Below are 23,453 nucleotides of genomic sequence, written 5' to 3'. Positions count from 1 at the left end.
CTGAAGTAATTTTTCATAGAAACATCTAACCTGTAGTAACTAACAGAAATGTGCAAGTTCCTTATAATGAAATTGAATTCTCCTCGAATTTACAAAAATCTGTGTTCTTTAGAATATGGATTATTTGTAATTCACTCTACACATATTATGCAATATTAGTGCAAGCTAAAGCAGCCATTTTGTTGAACCATGAAAATCCAACAAAAAGGTTAAAAAAAATAATACTCACCTTACCACTAGGGATGAGCAGACCCATTGATGTTTGGTTCAGCAGGGTCAGACAAACTTTAAATTTAGTTCAAATTAGGTCCAGAACTTGACCTGAATCCCAATTGAAATCACTAATTGGGCAGTTCGGGTCTCCACCTACATGCTGCAAACCATAATGAGATCAGCTCCAGGGGCAGGTGGGTAGGGTTTTTCTATTTTTTTGGGTGCACACTACATCTGATCATGCTGTTACCCCAAGTGGGCACTATTCAAACACTGCAAGCAGCTCGGACTGGGCTGAGCATAACGATGCTCACACAAGTTAAGTTCACACACCCGAACTCTGAACGCAAAATCAGTTTTTCCATAAAAGTCCAAACACCGAACCTCGGGTTTGCTCATTTCTACTTAACACTAACCTGTCCAGCTGCTCCCACAGCTGATACGTCTGTGTAACTTTTTTATTTTCATTCTTCTCCAGCTTGCACAACCTTTTCTTTATGCTACTTTTTTACCCTTGAGTTCCTGGCATCAATTAAGCCATTAACTTCACTATGTGTTGTTTTGTAATGGAAAAACTCTTCATACCATAATCAATATATGTCCCCAGAGGTCCTCACTGGTCTAATTTAATTTTATTTTCTTGATTTAATATGCTCTCACATCTTTAGAGCATATTGCAGATTGTATAACTGCATTTTAACTGTTAAATTTGTGCAAATTACCAAATTTGAATATTGGTAGACTGGATTATCTCCAATCAATAGTCTAACTAATAAAACAGCATACAGACAGACTTCATTTTTTGTAATAAATTATCCTAAAAGAATCCCTCTTAGTCATTTGTGATTAGACAGACCATTCTTTGCAGAACACTGACTCAAATTGATTGCATCACAGTAAATGTTAACATCATACTTCCGTGACTACAATTAGGGCTGTGCCATATATTCCAAAATACCCCACGCTTACTCTCCACTTATATAAATGCTGGTTGCAAAGAAAGCAACTTGTGGCAGGTGCTTTGTAGTGCTTTTGCCAACATAGCTGGTGCCAAATGGTAACGAGGATGATCTGCTTCTGCCAGAGATTTCCTCATTCTTATTTACATATATTTATTTTTTTACACTGCTCTATTCATTGCCATTGCCACTTTTTACATAACAATATTTTTTTTTTACTATACTGTGATTAACTTTTGACAAACTTTTAACCCAATTGATTCAACCCTTGGTAAAAAAAAAAAGAACTATGTAATAAGAAATACTGGGTAGGTATAAGTAAACAAAGCAAAATGTGGCAGCAGACCACAGTATAGGTGTTATCTGAAAAAAAATATATATATATTTGGTATCTACAAACTCATACTATCCTGAGGCATCACACCGACATGTCAGTTTTACCATATAGTGAATAGTGTGAATAAAATACTCCCAAAACAATTGTGCAATTGCATTTTTATTGCAATTTCAGGGTACTTGCAATTGTTTTCTCATTTTCCAGTACACTATATGGTAAAACTAATAGTTTCATTCAAAAGTACAACTCACCCTGCAAAAAAATACACCCTCATGTGGCAAGATTGACAGAAAAAAAAAAAGCTATGGCTCACAGAATAAGGGGAGGAAAAAACTAAAATGAAAAATGGAAAATTGTGCGGGTGTGAAAGGGTTAAACGCCTTAAAACATTCTCTCTTTTTCTCTCTCTCTCTGTCATTATTCTGGAATTTGGCAAATGTAAATAATTAAATAATTTTGGTTTCAAATTGACCTAAAACAGGAAACGTTTATTCTGATTTCATGTCAGATAGTGAGAAAAACATGCAGATGTGTCTTTTTAGATATATAGTGTGATATATAGTTTATAGTGTGATATATATGTATGGTACATTTTCTCCTGTTACCCTTGTGAAAAAAGCTATCTGAAGTAACAATTTTGTGGTAAAATTGTACTTTTTATTTTCACGGCTCAACGTTATAAAATTCTGTGAAGCACCTGGGGGTTCAAGGTGCTAACCAAACACTAGTTTCCAAAATGGGGTTACTTGTGGGGAAGCTCCACTGTTTAGACACCTCAAGGGCTCTCCAAACACAAATTGGTATCTACTCTACTAATGATTCCAGCTAATTTTGCTTTCAAAAATTCAAATGGTGCTCCTTCCCTTCCGAGCCCTGCCGTGCTCCCAAACAGTAGATTTCACCATATGTGATGTAGTATCAGCTTACTCAGAATAATTTCCACGACAAATTGTATGGTGCATTTTTTTCTTTTTACCCTTGTGTAAATGCAATTTTTTACCATAAATCTTTCAGACTAAATGTGTAAGGTGTTTTAATGTTTTAACTTACCATTTATTAGTCCATCTAATGGATGTGACAATCCTGGGCGACTGCAGGCTGCTGTTTTTAGGCTGGGGGGCCCAATAAGCATATTGATTTTTATATATTTGTTAATTTCTTAAGAAAAAGATTAGAGTTTTTTAACTATTCTTTTTTGTATTAATAATTATTCTCTATGTAGATGTATGAGAACTGTCAGTAATTGCAAATAGGAACAGGTGCGGCCGTAAAAACTCCCTGATGAACAATTTAATTTAAATGTTTTAACACATTTCTGTAAGGCAAATTATTCCCAGTGGTGCACAGGTCTGCTATTTTATTGTTCATTTCACTAACCCTACAATGTAATTTTTATTCTAAGTGACAATAAATACAATCTTAGTATTAAAATAAAGACAGCAAAATGATATTATTATTGAAAATATCACAGCATATTTAATGTAAGTTGCATAATAATTTAAGTTTAATAATATAATAAAGAAAAGTTGAGGTACCTAATATATATTCATCAAGAAACCTCAAGAAACAACATAGGGATTAAACACTTTGAAAAATTGTTAACATTCCCTTTTAGGGATCGCTCACAAATAGTGTAAGCATATAATTCGGATGAGTACTATCCAGTGTTATACAATGGGACAGTGCTGAAAATCACTTTTTTCTCATGCCAATTCAGCATGAGAAAAAAAAAATGCTGTATGCTGTGACTGGCAGCGTATATTGGATGATGCAAAGATATTCAAGTCAAAGGATGCGTACAAAACATCGGACTGCATTTGAATGTCATCCGTGTGCGATCTGATGTATGTCTACACAGACAATGGAGAAGATGAATAAATTAAGTTCTCCATCTTCTCCTAATCTGTTCTCTGATTCTCACATGCAAGAGAATCAGAGCACAGTAGATCAAACTCAGCTCAAACTTAGAGCAAGTAGAGAAGTACTCCGGCACTCATAAAACACCCCAGTAAGAAAACCAGAGAAAAATAGATCTGTTCTTGTTTTATTTTTATTCAATAATTGCTGTAACAGAGTCCGAAAAATATATATGATGTTATGGCCCCTGGCCTTTGTCAAAATCGGACCATCAGATTGACTGACAATAGAAATGAGGTTTTGGTTCACAAGAATATATCAATCGAAACCTGTAATGAGGTTGGTAATATAAACGGATATGTGAAGCGGTAAGGGGTAGATCACATGACTATGAATAGACACAGCCTGCAATGAACCTGTGAAGGTGTGTATAGATCAAAAATGAAGAGGGACCATGGATCACAATGTTTAAATGTTAAATAGGGTTCTGGTGCCCAAGAAAATGTGATCCCTGTATTTTGAAACACATTTTTTTTAAAATGTTATTTTCCCAATCCTGAAACTTAAACATAAGTGTTTACTTACCGTTGTATACGTACTGTTAATTTTATATTTTAGCTAGCATCATTGCTACAATAAAGTCTAAAATTAAATATGTACATATGTATACAGTCACTAGTTACAGGTAGGGATGAGCAAATACAAATTGCAAAGTCCAGAGTATGTACCGGACATGGAGTTTCTGGTTCTTGGACTCGAACATGGACTTTTAAAAAAGTCCATGTCCGAGTTTGGTGTCCTGATAATGCAGCACAACCAATCAACAAGCTTTATGACATGTGGAAGTTGACTGTACCCTGCTTTGAAAAATAAAGAAAAAATAAATGATGTGTGCTCCCAGATATTTTTGATAACCAACACAAGTAAATCAGACAGCTGAAGGCTGCAACCCTCAGCTGTCATCTTTATCTTGGCTGGTTATCAAAAATAATTAAACCAATAAAAAAATAGAGCCCAAAAATATGACTCAACATCATATATACTGGTGTAACAAACACAGCAATTTGTAAACCGATTGGCTACCAGTAACGCAAATCAACACTTATATGTCCAAAAAAGGATACAAAATAACTTCAGCAATAGATGCACTTGCTCTTCAAAATGTAATACATTTTAGACCATATATATAATTTAGATATCATAAAAAGTCTGAAAGTGTGTTGTTTAATATGCTGTTGGTCACATCTGGTTACCATCTGTTTTCTCCCATGCCAGGTTAGTTGAAGTCATTTGGACATGATAAAGGCTGTGTATGACATATAGATACAGTGGAACCTCGTTTTACGAGTAACTTGGTGTGCGAGTATTTTGCTATACAAGCAAAGCTTGCTGTAAATTTGTAACTCAGTTTATGAGCATGCTTTGCTGTACGAGCAAATACTCACCGCACACACTTCCGGTTCCGTACTTTCACTGTGCTCTGACCCGCTCTTGCAGTCCGCACAAACACTCACAAACACACACAAACACGCACAAACACACACAAACACGCACGCACACACACACACATATTATGCTCACCTTACCTTCCGTTCCATCGCTGGCCTCCCGGTTCTTGTAGTTTCGCTAGTACAGGATGTGTATCGGGTAACCATCGTGACGATGAAGGAATTTCCACTGTCAGCCGCTTCTCAAAGGCAGCATGCTGACCAATCAGAGGCAAGTGGCTCATGCCTTTGACGTCAGCACTCTGGCAGCGAAAGCTCCAGCATTGGTCGAGATGGTTACCCGATACACATCATGTACCGGTGAACTACAAGAACCGGAAGGCCGGCGATGGAACAGATGGTAAGGTGAGCATAATATTTGTGTGTGCATGTATATTTGTGTGTGTTTGTGCATATGTGGAATGGCACAAAAGCTGACTAAGATGGGACATTCCACAAGTTGTGGAACGAATTGTCTGAGCTTGCATTATTTCCTATGGGAAATTTTGCTTTGCTAGACGAGTAACTTGGTTTACAAGCACACTCCCAGAACGGATTGTTCTTGTAAACCAAGGTTCCACTGTATTAAAAATGTTCCGTTGACTCCAAGGGGAAGTCACATTGTTCTCCATATACATTCCAGGCACTTATAGGTTTTCTAATTATGCGATTTACGTGAATCTCTTTGCTGCAAATTTTTGGTAAACAATCTTTAAAGCTTGCAAAATCCCTTTTCCAAAGATCCCCTCATTTTAGTTTAAATGTTAGCTCTGTGATTTTTTTTGGGTGCTCCTCTTAGAAATGCTTTGCTAGGTGAATTAACAAATTGACAATTAGATTTTATTCAGCCTATGTGGGTCAGGTCCTCGGCATTTATTCATCCTCTGGCATCCTCCTGGCTTGCCCCCTTTTCTTTATTTGAATAGTACACTGTGCTGCCACAGCTGTTGCTGGCGGCACGTGCACATTGCCACAGGAATTATGTCTTCATTAAAATGGTGCCAGAGTCCACGCATGCATGTACCGTGATCTCCAGCGCCATCTTATTGAAGACAATGTGGTGAAGACTATAGGAGGCGTCATCACCTGCCCAGATGTAAAAAGAGAAAAATCTCTGCGCTCACCAATGTCTCTCATAGTCTTCATTACAGTGTCTTAAATAAAATGATGATAGAAATTGCAGTACGCATATGCATGGACTCTGGCACCAATTTAATGAAGACAGAATTCCTGTGTCAATGCACACAAGTCACCAATAACAGTAAGGGTGATGTGGTGCAATATTCAAATAAAGAAAAGAGGGTCAGCCAGGAGGGTGCCAGGAGAGGAATAAACGTCGAAGACCCCCCACAAAGGCCACCTCCGTTGCACCAATCAAAGTGCAGTGCTTTTCTGCAACTTTGGTTAAAGTTATTTTATCAACAAAGCATCAGATCTCTCTACAACAGGTATGCCTGGATTCAGCATCTTAGTACCAGCATGGCACTATCTTTACTCCATATAGAAAAATCCTAGTGGTTGGCTCTCTTTAAGGAACCTAAATAATCATGATTCTTTTTCTGAAAATGCACCTATGGACATGAATTAAAATAACATTTATTCAATTTTCTGATTATCTTGCCTTTCTTATAATCGGGGGCACAGGTAAAGGATGGGTAATAGTGATGAGTGAGCACTACCATGGTTAAGTGCTTGGTACTCGTTAAGAGTAGTTAGATGCTCAGATGTGTGTGACTCAAGCACCCGAGTATAATGGAAGTCAATGGGGGACTCAAGCATTTTTCTGGACGATTTCCCATAAAAATATTTGAGTTCCCCATTGACTTCCATTATACTTGGGCATTGAGTTGTGCCCATTCAAGCGTTCAGCTGCTTTTAACAAGCACTGAGCACCCGAGTATAGTAGTGCTCGCACCTCACTAATAGGGTATAAAAGTGGAGGGGACTAAAGGCCAAAAAATAAAATAGATATTCCTAGTTTTGTGTTTTTCTATGTTAACTTGTTTTCTATTTACTGTATGAAAAAGAGTACAGATTGTTAGCCATATTCTTTACTCATTTCTGCTCCATGATAGATATAGACATATATGGCATATGTTTGTTGTCGCACAGCAATGTATATGCCTGTCTTGATAATCTTCATGGCACCTCCAATATATTTTCATATAGTTAAGAGAAAAGATTGTTAAGTCAAAGAATATATTGTCATAAATAATCTTGAAAATGAACAGAACAATCCACTCCTAATTGACAGGCTATAGAAATGAAAAATGTCCTATGATTGGGCATCTACTTTAATCAGCAACATCGATAGCTAGACCAGTGCTCGAAAGCTCTTCAAGTAATGGTAATCAATACTTCAGAGCAGAATGTAGCTTTATCCCACTGATTTGTATTCTAATAAAGAATAAACTAGTGGAGAAAATGTTTGGTGAACCAGGTCCTTTTCTGCAATCTAAACTGAAAAACAATACACAGTGATGGTTAAAATGAGGTATAATGCTCAACATTAATAGTGTGTTATTGTCAAGGTCAATAAAATAGTAGTGTAACATTATTCTACATTTAAACTTTATAAACAATTTGGTGATTCTTATAATTCCTGCACAAGCTTTAATTAAACCCTTACAGTCTATATAGACATTTATGTAACCAACAATATTAACTTTAAAGAGTTATCATTAAAGATTAGCAAATTGCTTTAAGGAATCTCATAAAAAATTGGATATTTTTTATCAGATTCCAGATTTTTTTCTGAATAAATGTAGAACAAACCAGCTAAATGATGGCAAGACAGTTATTTTTTGATGGATGGAAAAAAGTCAGAAAGGGATTAAACATACTTACCCAGCCCTCACATGTCTTCTTTGTTCCGGCTATTGATGATTTTGTTTTTCTGGGTTATTTTTGGTATTTTTGGTTGTCCAGGTTTTAAGTGACTCTTGCACTGACTTGGCCATGATGCATGAAATTTTTGTACAATACCATAGCATTATAATCTAGTCAGATAGCGCCAAAGTTGCTGGGAGCTGCAAGACATCAAGAACGCTAGGCACCAGAAGATAGTCCAGTAAATTGCAGATTTTTATTTTGTTCATTACTTCTAATAATAAGTGTTATAAAATGCTTTAAAAAAATGAGTATGTATCCTAAAGTGCTACTAGTTTCAGCTACAACACACAAAAACATTTCTAGAAACAAGTAACAAATTAATAAAAACAATCAAAATAACAACAACAAAAAAAACCAATAACCATAAAGCAACCAAGTTAGCAAAAAAGATATTTCTTTAACGGTTTAATGGTACATTTTTTTTTGCAAAAGTAGTTAAACAAAAATAGATGTACAACTTAGTGATAATGTAATTGTATAAATTTGAAGCTTGAAGTTCACATTGTGAATAATAATAAACAAATGATATCCCAAAATGTTTTTTCTTCATTTCACTTAGTATAATAAAAAATAATCAAAAGTCGTGTACCTCAATGTGGTAACAATCAAGACTATGACTTCTTGTTATCGGCCCTGACACAGCTCCCGGCCATCACAGTCCTGAAAAAAATTGATTTGTTTTAATAAGCCAAATTGGACAAGTTTTGAAGGGGTTAATAAGTTGTTCTTATTTTCCAGCATAAAAGGGGTTTTCCTAAAAACAACATTCATTTTAAAGTTGATTTTAACTAATAGTTCTTTAAATAATAGAAATTTATACAATTGGATGTATCTGAGTTCCTGTGCTGAGATAATCTTCTATATATTGTCCCTGCTGTGTACTGTGTAATGGCCGTGTCTGACTGTGCTTGGACATGGTCTGATCATACCACTCCTCTTGGACTGGGGAGGAAGTAAAAAAGTATACAGACATTAGAGCTTGGGATCGCAAATGATTCCTTCTATGAAGTGAAATATTTTTTAAAAACAGGCAGGGAAATATTTTACGATCTCATGCTGTGCTATCTGTATACTCTTTTTTGCTTCCTCCCCGGCCCAGGAGCTGTAGTATGATCAGACCATGTCCCTGTATGGTCAGATACACCCATTACACAGTACATAGCAGGGACACATATATAAGATTATCTCAGCACAGGAGCATTTTTTTAAACACGTCCAATCATATAAATTATTACTATTCTAAGATCTATTGGTTTAAATCAATTTTGAAATTAATTTTGTCCATGGGAAAATCCTTTTAATTGCTCTTTGATATGAATATTCTAAAATTTAAATATATATTCCTTTGATCTCTTTTTTTCAGTTTTTTATGCACACGTGCTTAACATTGGTAATTCATTTTGTAAGACAAAATACATTCACATTCTAAATTTTTTTTTTATTTATGTTTTCTAAGTCATATTGTATATGTGCAATGCACTTGCGCAACGATATTTTCTAAAATATTTATCTGTCTTCTATACTCTCTCCATCTCTTTAATACATATAGTATGGAGTAACAGCCTGAACAACAACTTTTTTCTTTTAAATTTAGTAAATACTAATCTTACTATTCTTTACCCTAGATTTTTTATTTGTAATTTTCTATAACTCCTTATATATATATATATATATATATATATATAAATTATTATATGGTTAACTAAATAAATATTCTATTTTATGTTCAAAGACTTTGCCTTTCTCTGACCATTTCTAACATGTAATCTTTCGTGGCTTCCAAGATGACTGGCGGATATAGATTTATTTTCCCTCTTTTAATTTTATTGAAGATTTTCTTAAGCACTTAAAACAAATATGAAATGACATGTGACTTCTTTGCTTTAAACAAATTGTTTACTACATAGAGAATGATGTTCAAGTTAGACTTGAAAAAGAAAATAACTTACTATTTAAAGAGGAAAGAAAGAAAAGGGAGATGAAAGAAAGAGAATTTGGAAAAATGAGATAACAGGCTTACCTCGGAAAAAAGCAGAATTAAATGAGACAAACAAGAATTTATGGATTATATTGAGAGATTGAATCCTTAAGCTGATGATTTTACTTTTTTTTTATTTTGTCAATTAGCTTAATTAAATTATGTTTTTAATACTTTCTATTAGAAATCAAAACAGTCCAAATGTTGACAACTTTAACTTAAATTTTACAATATTTAATTTTCCATTTTTTGCCATATTTTAATATTTAGATTTTACAAAAAGTCCTCCAAAACTAATCTATATATAGAAAATGTGCATATATCTATGCAACTAAACCAATAAAATTGTACTATGCACTGAAATTAATTATATATTTTTTGATTACATTTATTATGTGAGTTTTAGAAAAGCCAAACTTTAACATCTGACCAATCAGGTGACTTGAAAATTGATAGTGAAGGTGCAGAAAATACTGCATTATTTAAGAACAAAATAGGGAATTATATTTCGAAGAAGCATTTTTACCAGCTGGAGAAGTAACGGACTCCTAAATGTGCTGGCTATTATGTGTCTCAGTTAATTCTGCATCTTTTAAAGCCTTGTTCTGTCTCATTTATTCTATTTCTCTGCAATTCTTCCACAACTTGGTTTCTTTTCTTCTTCTTTAAATAATAATATATTTTCTTTTCTAGGACACGGCAAAGAACCATCTGCGCTTCATGTCAAGAAACCAGTAAAGATGAAAATTGGGATTGTTAAAATATTTCCTTGCCTACCAATCTCATTAGATAAGTATATGTAAATATATTTCATCATCTTTAATGTTATGTTTATAAGTTTGAAAAATGTTTCTTTCATGAGCAATCAGTAGCTTTCTTTCCAATGTATTTTGTTTTAGAACAAGTTTCAATTCCCGAATCTGCCAAAGCACCTGTGAAAAAGAAAGCTGCAATTTTAATTCAAGATGTAAGGAATTCTTTCTAAATTACTGTGTTTTGTGTTCCAATGAAAAACAATGTGTGTAGTAGATTAATGATAAATGTGTGTGAATGTAGCAAATCATCTTTTACTGAATTTCACTTCCATTTTGCTCAGAAAGCATATTGTTTATTTTTTTACCATTACTTGGCCTCAGGTGCATCTTTGGTTGAATTCAGAATGACGAGTATATGAAAAAAAGTTTTCTATCCAAAAAAAGGACAATTTCCATCTGTATAGTGTCCATTCTTTATATTGATATATTATCCATATACAGTATATGTCCATTTTTGACATTCTGTTTTATATTTACAATAAAAAAACTAATAAAAGGTCTAGTACAGATTCCTATGAAATCTTTGTAATGGATCTGTTAAATGCACGTAGAAAAAAGCTTGGCTTAGTTAGCTCTTTAACATACATTGACTGTATGTGAAGCATTTAGCACATAGACAGCACATTGAAAAAGAAAGCTATTGTCTGACTAAGGGCAGAGTCCCACATGCATATTGCTTCTGATGCGAAAGCATCTGATGTGATATGCTAATGACCATCAACTCAGGCTCTGCTGCGAGCAAGAGCCAAGTGTCATGCGACTGTGATCCATTTCTGAGATCAGATCACAGCTGCAGAGGAGAGGGAGGGACTAATCTCCCTATCTCCTCCATTGTCATCCTGTGCATATGTCACACTGCACTTGGATGACATCCGAGTGCCGTCTGATGTTTCTCTCGCACCCATAGACTTGTATGGGTGCGAGTGACACGCCTCTCGCAGACAATAGCAGCATGCTGTGATTTTTTCCTCAGTCCATTTAGGGCCGAGGAAAAACTCACAGATCAAAGCTACAGCATTATCTTAAATGGAGCCAAGAGCAATAAGAGATTTTCTCGCATTACATTCGTGTGAATCATACACCAGTGTGACTCTGCCCTAAGGCAGAAAGCTGCAAAGAATATGCTGTACAAAATTTGGAGAAAAAATACTGTAAATTATTTATCAAAGTTATTATAAAGATTAATCTGAAATGTTTTAATTTGCTCCAAAAAAACAAACTGATTCAATGTTTAAGCTGTATATAAAAGAAAATATTTTATGGAAGTATAATACACATTGCAATCATACATATGCCGTATACTCATGTTTGGCTTTAGAGCATTTGATCCTGCTGAGAATAGAGGTTAGTGCCTCCAACTCTGAACACTGTGTCATTTGCTGCATTTCTGAAAACGACCCCAATTTGAGGGTACAATTATAGCTGCAGTTGTAGTTGTACATAACAAAACACATTCTAAATATGCTTGTGCCTGCAAACACAATAAAAGCTTAAAAGCAGCTTTAACCCCCTTCACGACCCTGGATGTATTGGTATATCCTGCTTGTCGGAAACTTCGTAACCTTGGATATACCGGTACATCCTAGCGATTGTGTGGGTACCGGAGCTGCGCCTATGCGATTAACACCAAGGACTCAGCTTTCCTGACAGTCGAGGCCTGGTTTTCACAGCCAGGGACTGTGCCCACACTGTTCCTGGCTATTTAACCAACTTAATGCTTTGGTCGAAATTGATAGCAGCATTTAGGTGATTGGGAGAGGGATTGTACTCCCCTCCCCTTCAATCGATACCCCTGCGATGTGATTGCCAGGGCCTTATCATTCCTATGGTGACCCAAGGTCATCATGATGACCTCTGGGTCAGAAAGCTATGGAAAGCACCTGAGATCATGCCGAAGGCTGACAGCTGCTTCTGTCAGTGTGAAACTGAAAGTATAATGTATTACAATGTTGGAGCATTGAAATACATTACACCAGTGATCAAGGTAATAAAAACTTATATCCCGCATAAAGACTAAATAAAATAGTAAAAAATGTAAGAAAAAACAACCAGAAAATAAAGAACAGAAAATAGAAACATTCCAACAAATTTGTATATTTATGTAAAAGAAAATTAAACAAAATAGTACACCACATCTGTAACAACCCAAATTATAAAACTGCCACACTAGTTAACCCCTTCAGTGCACACTGTAAAAATTATAATTAGAAAAAGTAACAAAAGCTATGTATTTTCTTCATACAGTTGGCTAATAAAGTGGAATAAAAAGCAATCAAAAAGTCATATATAAATAAAACTGATACCACTGAAAACAATCTTGTCCCACAAAAAAACAAGCTGCAATACAGCTCCATCAGCAAAAAAATACAGAAGATATAGCTCTCAGGACACAGCAATGCAAAAACTATTTTGTTTCTATAAAATAATTTTTATTGTGTAAGACCAAAAAAACATAGACAAATGATATAAATGTTGTATCGCTGTAATCATACTGACCCAAAGAATAAAGATGTCATCACTTTTATGACACAGTGCACTGAGAAAAATAAAACAAAACAAACAATCCCCGAATTGCTGTTTCTTTTTTATTGTGCCTCACAAAAAACAGAATAGAAAGAGATAAAAAAAATACTGTGTGGCCCAATATTGTATAAATAAACACTCCAACTCATCCTAGAAAAAACAAGTTCTCACATGACTCTATCAGCAGAAAAATAAAAAAAACTCTCGCTTTCAAAATTCATTGATGCAAGAAACCTTTATTTTGTAAAAAAAAACAAAAAAACAAAAACAAAACATTTTTACTGTGATAGAACCCAAACCTAAAAAAACTATAGAAATGGGGTATTACTGTAATCGTACTGACTTGAGGAATAAGACCATCAAATCAATACCACAAAATGAACAGTGTAGAAAATAGTATTGAAGCCATTTTTTCAACTGCTGCTTAATTGTTTATTCTGCCTCCCAGAAATCACAGTACGGCACGGCTCACATTTATCCTGCGCTCTACCTTAAGCTTTTCCAGTGGAATTTAAATGTAAATATCTGAAAAGCGGGATTCAAACAAAAGCTAACCAGAGTCCAAAGTAAAGCGGGCTTTACATGCTGCGATCTCACTAGCGAGGTCGCAAGCGATGGTACCCGCCCCCATTGGTTGTGGGACACGGACATATCGCTGCCCGTGTCGCACAACCTTGCTAACACCCGTCACATGCACTTACCTGCCCTGCGACGTCGCGCTGGACGGCGAACCGCCTCCTTCTAAAGGGGGCAGGTTGTGCGGCGTTACAGCGACGTCACACGGCAGGCGGCCAATAGAAGCAGAGGGGCGGGGATGAGCGGGACGTAAACATCCCGCCCACCTCCTTCCTTCTGCATTGCCGATGGAGGCAGGTAAGGAGATGTTCCTCACTCCTGTGGTGTCACACACAGCAATGTGTGGTGCCGCTGGAACGAGGAACAACATCGCTAACATCCTGAAAATGATTTTTTGTTTCAGGACGACCTCTCCACGGCAAATGATTTTGCCCTCTTTTGCGATTGTTTAAGATCGCTCTTAAGTGTAACACGCTGCAATCTCGTTAATGACGCCGGATGTGCGTCACAAACAACGTGACCCTGACGATAATTCATTAATGATATCGTAGCGTGTGAAGCCTAATTATAGGGAATAAATCCATTGGGAGTTTCACCTGAATCACATATTTTAGAAATGTACATGGAAACTCTGATGTAAGTGCTCAGCATAGAGCACAGGATAAATGTGAACTGATCAAAAAAATTTATTTACCCCAAGTTTTCACCAATTAGCATTTAATGCAACCCACGAAAACACAAGTCCCCACTCAGATCAATCATCAGGTCAATCATCTGTTAACTGAAAAATAGGAGGTTTGCATGTTACTAGTTGCACAAAGGCTCACCTCCACAAAAAAGAAAAGAAACAAAATCTGCGCTTCCTAATACAAATGTCTCTCTCCCTTCTGAGCTGCACAATTTGCCTAAACAACTGTTAACATCCCAATGTTTGTCATTATTGTAGTTGAAATGCTGCGTAATTTATGGGGTGCAGGTTTCCAGAAGTAAAAGCTAGGCACAATAAACGGGCACTACAATGCACTGGGCAGAACTAGGGGTTTTCTTTGCAATTTTTAATGCTGCAACATTCTTTGTGTTTGACTCTATGGGTGTTTTCTAGAGACTACATTGTCAATAAACCCATAGATGAATTCTGAAAGTCGTGTAAGTTCCAAAATTAGATAATTGTTCCGGAATTTAGGGGCTGTGCAAATTATTTTAGGAAAATCTGGGCTCCAAAAATCAAACTGTTATGTCAAACAGACTACTGTTTGTATAATCACATGTGGGGTATTGCCAAGTTTAGGGGAAATTTTGTAAGATGTTATTGGTAGTAATGAGTGAACCTGTAGATATTTGGGTTTGCCAAACCAGCATCGAAAAACAAATTGGGATCGGCGAGTGAACTTGACGAACCCAGCAACAATGAATCCCATAGATACGAGATGTTTGGGGCTGTAAAATGTAAAATAATGGCCGTAGCTAGTGGTAGGGGCTGTGGTGAAAGATAAATGGTAGTAATAGCATGATAGTAATACATACCATGTTTACCAGAGGATCAGGCTACAGTCATACTCTCTTTTGGTCCCGCTTATTATAATTCATGAATTTTCACTGCTTCCATCGCCCACCCTCTTTGCCATTGTCTGTGATTGGTTGCAGACTGCTATACGCCGCAATGCTGACACTTATCTTGGCTTATTACAGTTGCCCTGGTGCAGTGGCAATAGGGGTAATATATTGAGTTAATGACAGCTGCCACTAGATGCTGAATTAGTAATGGGAGATGTCTGAAACCACCCCCATTACAAATCTTGTAAGGGAAAAGAAATAAAATACAAATATTGAAACATCCTCCCTTTATTAACCGCAAAACACACTAGAAGATCCTTCATATTCCATACAAAGTCCCACAACAATCCTCAGCTCTGTTATATCTGAAGCTTAGTGAGAGGGATAATACATCCACTCTCCACAGGCTCTGGGATACACTGAATTCAGCAAAGGAAGCCCTGGTCTTACCTCCAGAGGTCATCACCAGCCAACGGGGGACATAGTTGGGAGCAGGTGACGTCACTCAGTTTACTAGAGGTCACATCTGGGCTCCCCCACTGCGCTCTATGAAAGTAAGACTGGATTGTCGGATTGTGACTCATAATCCAAAAATCCAGTCTCATTTTCAGGCCCGTGTCACACTTGGAAATGACTTGCGTGAGAATTGAGTCACATCACCCAGAACAGCATGCCGCTCTCCAGACGGGCATGAAGCTGTATGTCTTTTTATGCAGCTGCATGCTTCTCTCTAGAGAGTGTCAGGCCGTGCCCGGTGATGGGACTTGATTCTCTTTTGAATGTCTCACAAGTGTGACAACAGCCTCACTGAGATCAGCAAGGGACCTCCGGTAAACTGAGTGACTTCACCTGCTCACAGCTGGGTCCCTTGTTGACTGGTGACATCACTCAGTTCAATGGAGATCATCACAAAAAAGTATAACTTTTAAGACAAGTTTTGCATTTTTTATTAAATCAGGTTTCAATCTGAATTTCTAAAATACTGTCTCAGAAGGAAACCCACAACAGATCCATTCACTATATAATAATGAGGCAAGCAGAATTACTCTTTTCTGGCCTCTGTGCAGTTATCTTCATCTTTTCAGTGTGCAGCAAACTGTGGTCAACTGTGATTTTGTACATGCTCAAAAAGATGGCCATCGCTGGATTATAGAAAACCCCGGCACACAAAAAGTGAAACTTGAAATAACTTTTATTCAGTTTTTATTCAGTTTTTTATGTTGACGTTTCGGCAAAAATTGCCTTTTTCAAAACTAATAAAGTCATGGAGAAATGTATATCTTGTGAAGAATGTCTTTAGACTTGACAAGGATATTTATCTTAAATGGCATAAATAAGAAATCCTAGTGAGGATATGGGAAGCAGATGCCACAATAAAGGTAAACTGTACCCTGGGAGATCAGGGTACAGTTTACCTTTATTGTGGCATCTGCTTCCCATATCCTCACTAGGATTTCTTATTTATGCCATTTAAGATAAATATCCTTGTCAAGTCTAAAGACATTCTTCACAAGATATACATTTCTCCATGACTTTATTAGTTTTGAAAAAGGCAATTTTTGCCGAAACGTCAACATAAAAAACTGAATAAAAACTGAATAAAAGTTATTTCAAGTTTCACTTTTTGTGTGCCGGGGTTTTCTATATATTTTTATACGTGTTATTTCCCCTGAGCACCTTTACTCAGTGAGCCGGACTTTCACTCAGTGTTATCGCTGGATTATAAACTGGAGTCAAAAGGGACCATTATATATTTTTACGAGGGGGTGCTGATAAGTCTTTGGCTTTGTGATCTTTTTTTGTTTTTATGGTAATGAATGTTACATCCCATGAAAGCCTTATGTGTACAATATATGTTTTCAAAGTTTTGTGATCGTTGCTTATGGCAACAGTGTTCTACGCAAGCGGTAAAACAAAATGGCAGAGTCTAATGCGATGTTCACAGCAACTGAGAGAAGATGAGTGATACAAATCTTGTTTCTGTAAAGAAAGTCCTTGAAGGATATTCATGGTGATATGTCATCGCAGACATTGGGGGATCAATTCCCTTCACATTCCACAGTTAAGAACTGGGTTGCCAAATTTAAAATGGGCCACTTCAGCACCAATGATGAGGAATGTCCTGGACGACCAAGAGTGGTTGTTGTTCCAGAGATCGTCAATCCTGTGTACAACCTCATACTGGAGAATTGACGAATTTCAGCTAAAGCAATAGCAGTCATCATGAGGAGTTCCCGTGAACGTGTTTGTGTCATTATCCATGAACATTTGAACACGAGGAAGCTATCTGCAAAGTGGGTCCCCAAATGCTTGACAACACATCAGAGAAGCATGTGAGTGAAAATTTCCCAGTCCATTTGTCAATGTTTCGAACTGATAACAACTTCCTGGATTGACTAGTCACTATGGATGAGACCTGGATTTATTTGTATGATCCTGAAAACAAGGAGCAGTCAAAAGAGTGGAGAACAGTGGTTCTCCTTGTTCAAAGAAGTTCAGGGTGCAGAAATCAGCCACTAAGGTGATGACATCTGTGTTCTGGGATAAGGAGGACATGCTGCCAGTGGATTTCCTTCAAAAGGCTTCCACCATCAATTCAAGGAATTACATTGAACTTTTGGACCAATTAAAGGCAGCTCTGAAGGCCAAAAGGCGAGGCAAGCTGTCTAAGGCTTCTGCCACACTCACGTGAAATTCACGCACGTGCCGAGAGACACGTATTTTCCCTGCGTGTTGCGTGCAGGTAAGTACGTGTCTCTGGTACGTGCGAGACACGTGTGTTCTACGTGTGCTATCCGCGATAGCACACGTAGAACCGGTAATTATTATACTCACCTGGTCCTTCCTGATGTCCGCGCTGCTGTCCGTGGTGCTGATCCTCGGTCTCCAGCCCTCCCGTCTCCCCGCTGCTGCTGCTGCCAGGCAGTGAAGTGAATATTCAATGAGAATAATGAGCGGCGGTCGGCAGCAAGAGGCAGCAGCGGCAGAGACAGGAGGGCTGGAGAATGTGAGTTAATGTTTTGTTTTTTTTTCACTGACATGTGTGTTTTCTCCGGCGCGTGTCACACAAGACCGCATCCACACTACACCCGTGTGGTACGGGTGCGGGCCGTATGACACCCGTGCTGCCGGTGAAAAAACGGACATGTCAGCGCTTTGAAAAACGCACACACGTACAAACGCACACGGACACACGTTCCGTGTGGTTTTACGTGTGTGTGCCTGCTACCATAGGGTAGCATTGCTGTACGTGTCTCCGTGCCGCCGGTACATGTAAAAAATGCCAAACACATACCGGAGGCACGGATGTGTGGCGCTAGCCTAAAGAATCTTGTTCCTGCAAGACAACACCTCCACTCACACTGCACAAGCGACCATGGCAAAACTGGCAGAAATGGGCTTCCAGCTGGTTGACCACCCACCTTATTCACAAGATCTAGCTCCCTCCAACTATCATCTGTTTCCAAACCTGAAAAAACACCTCAAGGGTACCAAATTTCACATAATTTCTGATGCCATGGCTGCTACGGATGCTTGTTTTGAACCACAACCGAAATCCTTCTTTTTGCTAGGCTTACAGAACTTGGAATACCATTGTAAGAAATGTGTTGTCATCAGTGGAGAATATGTGGAATAAATGTAAAGTTTCATCATCCTATCTGGTCTCTTTCTGAGTAACGCCAAAGACTTAGCAGCAGCCCCTCGTACTGAATGTTTAATTGGGTGTTTTATCTGAATGTCATATTTCAGAGACTTAAGGTTGCTTTACATGCTGCGACATTGCTAGCAATTGCTAGCAATGTCGAGCGCGATAGCTTCCGCCCCCGTCGCCCGTGCGACATTTGTTGCTCGCTGCCATAGCGAACTTTATTGCTATGGCAGCGTCACATGCACATACCTTGTCAGCGATATTGCTGTGACTGCCGAACAATCCCTCCCTCAAGCGGGAGGTGCGTCCGGCGTCATAGCAACGTCACTGCGGCGTCACTAAGTGGTTGACAAATAGAAGCGGAGGGGCGGAGATTAGCGGGACGTAACATCCCGCCCACTTCCTTCCTTCCTCATTGCCGGTGGACGCAGGTAAGGAGATGGTTGTCGCTCCTGCGGTGTCACACATAGCGATGTGTGGTGCCGCAGGAACGATGAACAACATCGTACCGGTGGCAGCAGCGATATTAAGGACATGAGCGACGTGTCAATGATCACCGTTTTGGAACGATTTTGTGATTGTTGATCATCGCTCATTAGTAGAGTTGAGCGCGGTTCGTGGTTCGTGGTTCTCCAGTTCGCGGCTCGAGTGATTTTGGGGCATGTTCTAGATCGAACTAGAACTCGAGCTTTTTGCAAAAGCTCGATAGTTCTAGAAACGTTCGAGAACGGTTCTAGCAGCCAAAAAACAGCTAAATCCTAGCTTGGTTTCTGCTGTAATAGTGTAAGTCACTCTGTGAATCAAACTATTATCACATTTCAGTGTATAGTGTGCGTGAACAGCGCCTTCAGATCACTGCTGTTTCTATAATGGCGATCGCCATTTTTTTTTTTTTTTTCTTGTCTTCCTTCCCTAAGCGCGCGCGTCTTGTGGGGCGGGCCAGCATGTCAGCCAATCACAGACACACACACACCTAAGTGGACTTTGAGCCAGAGAAGCAACGGCATGTGTGATAGGATCTGCATGTCACATGTCCCTGCATTATAAAACCGGACATTTTCTTCACGAACGCCATTATCTGCCTTCTGCGTCTTTGGTGTCAGACATCAGTGTCGCAGCTCCGTCCTCCTGAGTCCTATAGCCGATACAGCTGTATGCGCTGCATACACAGCGTTAGACAGCTTAGGGAGAGCACATTCTAGCAGTCCTTTTAAGGGCTCAAAGCGGCAGGGTCAGAGAGCCATAAGTGACAGGTCCTGCAAACAGCAACAGCGTCTGTGTAGCCCAGGTCAGGGATTTCCTCCCTGCATTTCACCATTAGGAGGGAATAGAAAGGCAGGCTTCCATTCCTCTACCCAGAGCACCACAATCCTGCCACTGTACCCTCTTGTCCTCTGCACACTCCAACTCATTCTAAGTAAGCCATTATACTAGCAAACACTCAGTGTACCTAGTGGCATCCTAAACGTGGCTATTGGACTTTGCTATAGTCCCACTAGTGCAAAGACATTAGCAGAGCACATCTGCCTGCATTGCACACTCCAACTTTTTTAAACTAAGCAATTTTACTAGCAAACACTCAGTGTACCTAGTGGCATCCTATACGTGGCTATTGGACTTTGCTATAGTCCCACTAGTGCAAATACATTTGCAGAGCACGTCTGCCTGCATTGCACACTACAACTTTTTTAAACTAAGCAATTTTACTAGCAAACACTCAGTGTACCTAGTGGCATCCTATACGTGGCTATTGGACTTTGCTATAGTCCCACTAGTGCAAAGACATTTGCAGAGCACGTCTGCCTGCATTGCACACTACAACTTTTTTAAACTAAGCAATTTTACTAGCAAACACTCAGTGTACCTAGTGGCATCCTATACGTGGCTATTGGACTTTGCTATAGTCCCACTAGTGCCAAGACATTTGCAGAGCGCATCTGCCTGCGTTGCACACTCCAACTAATTATAACGAAGCCATTATACTAGCAAACACTCAGTGTACCTAGTGGCATCCTATACGTGGCTATTGGACTTTGCTATAGTCCCACTAGTGCAAAGACATTAGCAGAGCACATCTGCCTGCATTGCACACTCCAAGTTTTTTAAACTAAGCAATTTTACTAGCAAACACTCAGTGTACCTAGTGGCATCCTATACGTGGCTATTGGACTTTGCTATAGTCCCACTAGTGCAAAGACATTTGCAGAGCACGTCTGCCTGCATTGCACACTACAACTTTTTTAAACTAAGCAATTTTACTAGCAAACACTCAGTGTACCTAGTGGCATCCTATACGTGGCTATTGGACTTTGCTATAGTCCCACTAGTGCAAAGACATTTGCAGAGCACGTCTTCCTGCATTGCACACTACAACTTTTTTAAACTAATCAATTTTACTAGCAAACACTCAGTGTACCTAGTGGCATCCTAAACGTGGCTATTGGACTTTGCTATAGTCCCACTAGTGCAAAGACATTAGCAGAGCACATCTGCCTGCATTGCACACTCCAAGTTTTTTAAACTAAGCAATTTTACTAGCAAACACTCAGTGTACCTAGTGGCATCCTATACGTGGCTATTGGACTTTGCTATAGTCCCACTAGTGCAAAGACATTTGCAGAGCACGTCTGCCTGCATTGCACACTACAACTTTTTTAAACTAAGCAATTTTACTAGCAAACACTCAGTGTACCTAGTGGCATCCTATACGTGGCTATTGGACTTTGCTATAGTCCCACTAGTGCAAAGACATTTGCAGAGCACGTCTGCCTGCATTGCACACTACAACTTTTTTAAACTAAGCAATTTTACTAGCAAACACTCAGTGTACCTAGTGGCATCCTATACGTGGCTATTGGACTTTGCTATAGTCCCACTAGTGCCAAGACATTTGCAGAGCGCATCTGCCTGCGTTGCACACTCCAACTAATTATAACGAAGCCATTATACTAGCAAACACTCAGTGTACCTAGTGGCATCCTATACGTGGCTATTGGACTTTTGTCAATTCACAGTATTGGAACGTTATTTGCATGACATCTGCCTGCATTGCACACTCTAACTTTTTTAAACTCAGCCATTATACTAGCAAACACTCACTGTACCTAGTTGTATCCTAAACGTGGCTATTGTACTTTTGTCAATTCACAGTATTGGAACGTTATTTGCAGGACGTCTGCCTGCATTGCACACTCAAACTTTTTTAAACTCAGCCATTATACTAGCAAACACTCACTGTACCTAGTTGTATCCTAAACGTGGCTATTGTACTTTTGTCAATTCACAGTATTGGAACGTTATTTGCAGGACGTCTGCCTGCATTGCACACTCAAACTTTTTTAAACTCAGCCATTATACTAGCAAACACTCACTGTACCTAGTTGTATCCTAAACGTGGCTATTGTACTTTTGTCAATTCACAGTATTGGAACGTTATTTGCAGGACGTCTGCCTGCATTGCACACTCAAACTTTTTTAAACTCAGCCATTATACTAGCAAACACTCACTGTACCTAGTTGTATCCTAAACGTGGCTATTGTACTTTTGTCAATTCACAGTATTGGAACGTTATTTGCAGCACGTCTGCCTGCATTGCACACTCAAACTTTTTTAAACTCAGCCATTATACTAGCAAACACTCACTGTACCTAGTTGTATCCTAAACGTGGCTATTGTACTTTTGTCAATTCACAGTATTGGAACGTTATTTGCAGCACGTCTGCCTGCATTGCACACTCAAACTTTTTTAAACTCAGCCATTATACTAGCAAACACTCACTGTACCTAGTTGTATCCTAAACGTGACTATTGTACTTTTGTCAATTCACAGTATTGGAACGTTATTTGCAGGACGTCTGCCTGCATTGCACACTCAAACTTTTTTAAACTCAGCCATTATACTAGCAAACACTCACTGTACCTAGTTGTATCCTAAACGTGGCTATTGTACTTTTGTCAATTCACAGTATTGGAACGTTATTTGCAGGACGTCTGCCTGCATTGCACACTCAAACTTTTTTAAACTCAGCCATTATACTAGCAAACACTCACTGTACCTAGTTGTATCCTAAACGTGGCTATTGTACTTTTGTCAATTCACAGTATTGGAACGTTATTTGCAGCACGTCTGCCTGCATTGCACACTCAAACTTTTTTAAACTCAGCCATTATACTAGCAAACACTCACTGTACCTAGTTGTATCCTAAACGTGGCTATTGTACTTTTGTCAATTCACAGTATTGGAACGTTATTTGCAGCACGTCTGCCTGCATTGCACACTCAAACTTTTTTAAACTCAGCCATTATACTAGCAAACACTCACTGTACCTAGTTGTATCCTAAACGTGGCTATTGTACTTTTGTCAATTCACAGTATTGGAACGTTATTTGCAGGACGTCTGCCTGCATTGCACACTCAAACTTTTTTAAACTCAGCCATTATACTAGCAAACACTCACTGTACCTAGTTGTATCCTAAACGTGGCTATTGTACTTTTGTCAATTCACAGTATTGGAACGTTATTAGCAGCACGTCTGCCTGCATTGCACACTCAAACTTTTTTAAACTCAGCCATTATACTAGCAAACACTCACTGTACCTAGTTGTATCCT

General features: G+C 38.4%; 1 protein-coding gene across 3 annotated transcripts in view; it reads left to right on the top strand.

Moving 5' to 3' along the window:
• The window catches only part of SGCZ (sarcoglycan zeta), a 1,566,603-nt gene that overhangs the window by 822,522 nt on the left and 720,628 nt on the right, over positions 1-23,453 (top strand). The window contains exons 4-5 of one of the 3 annotated variants that reach the window (XM_075347075.1): positions 10,417-10,522; positions 10,623-10,690. The exons of 1 other annotated variant lie outside the window; for it this stretch is intronic. The gene's annotated coding sequence lies outside the window, so the exon portion shown is untranslated. The remainder of the gene's footprint in view (positions 1-10,416; positions 10,523-10,622; positions 10,691-23,453) is intronic. One more of the 3 variants, XM_075347076.1, reaches the window with a different exon arrangement.

Source organism: Anomaloglossus baeobatrachus, chromosome 1, assembly GCF_048569485.1.
Source record: "Anomaloglossus baeobatrachus isolate aAnoBae1 chromosome 1, aAnoBae1.hap1, whole genome shotgun sequence".
Lineage (NCBI taxonomy): Eukaryota > Metazoa > Chordata > Amphibia > Anura > Aromobatidae > Anomaloglossus > Anomaloglossus baeobatrachus.
This window is presented reverse-complemented; position numbering and strand designations above follow the sequence as displayed.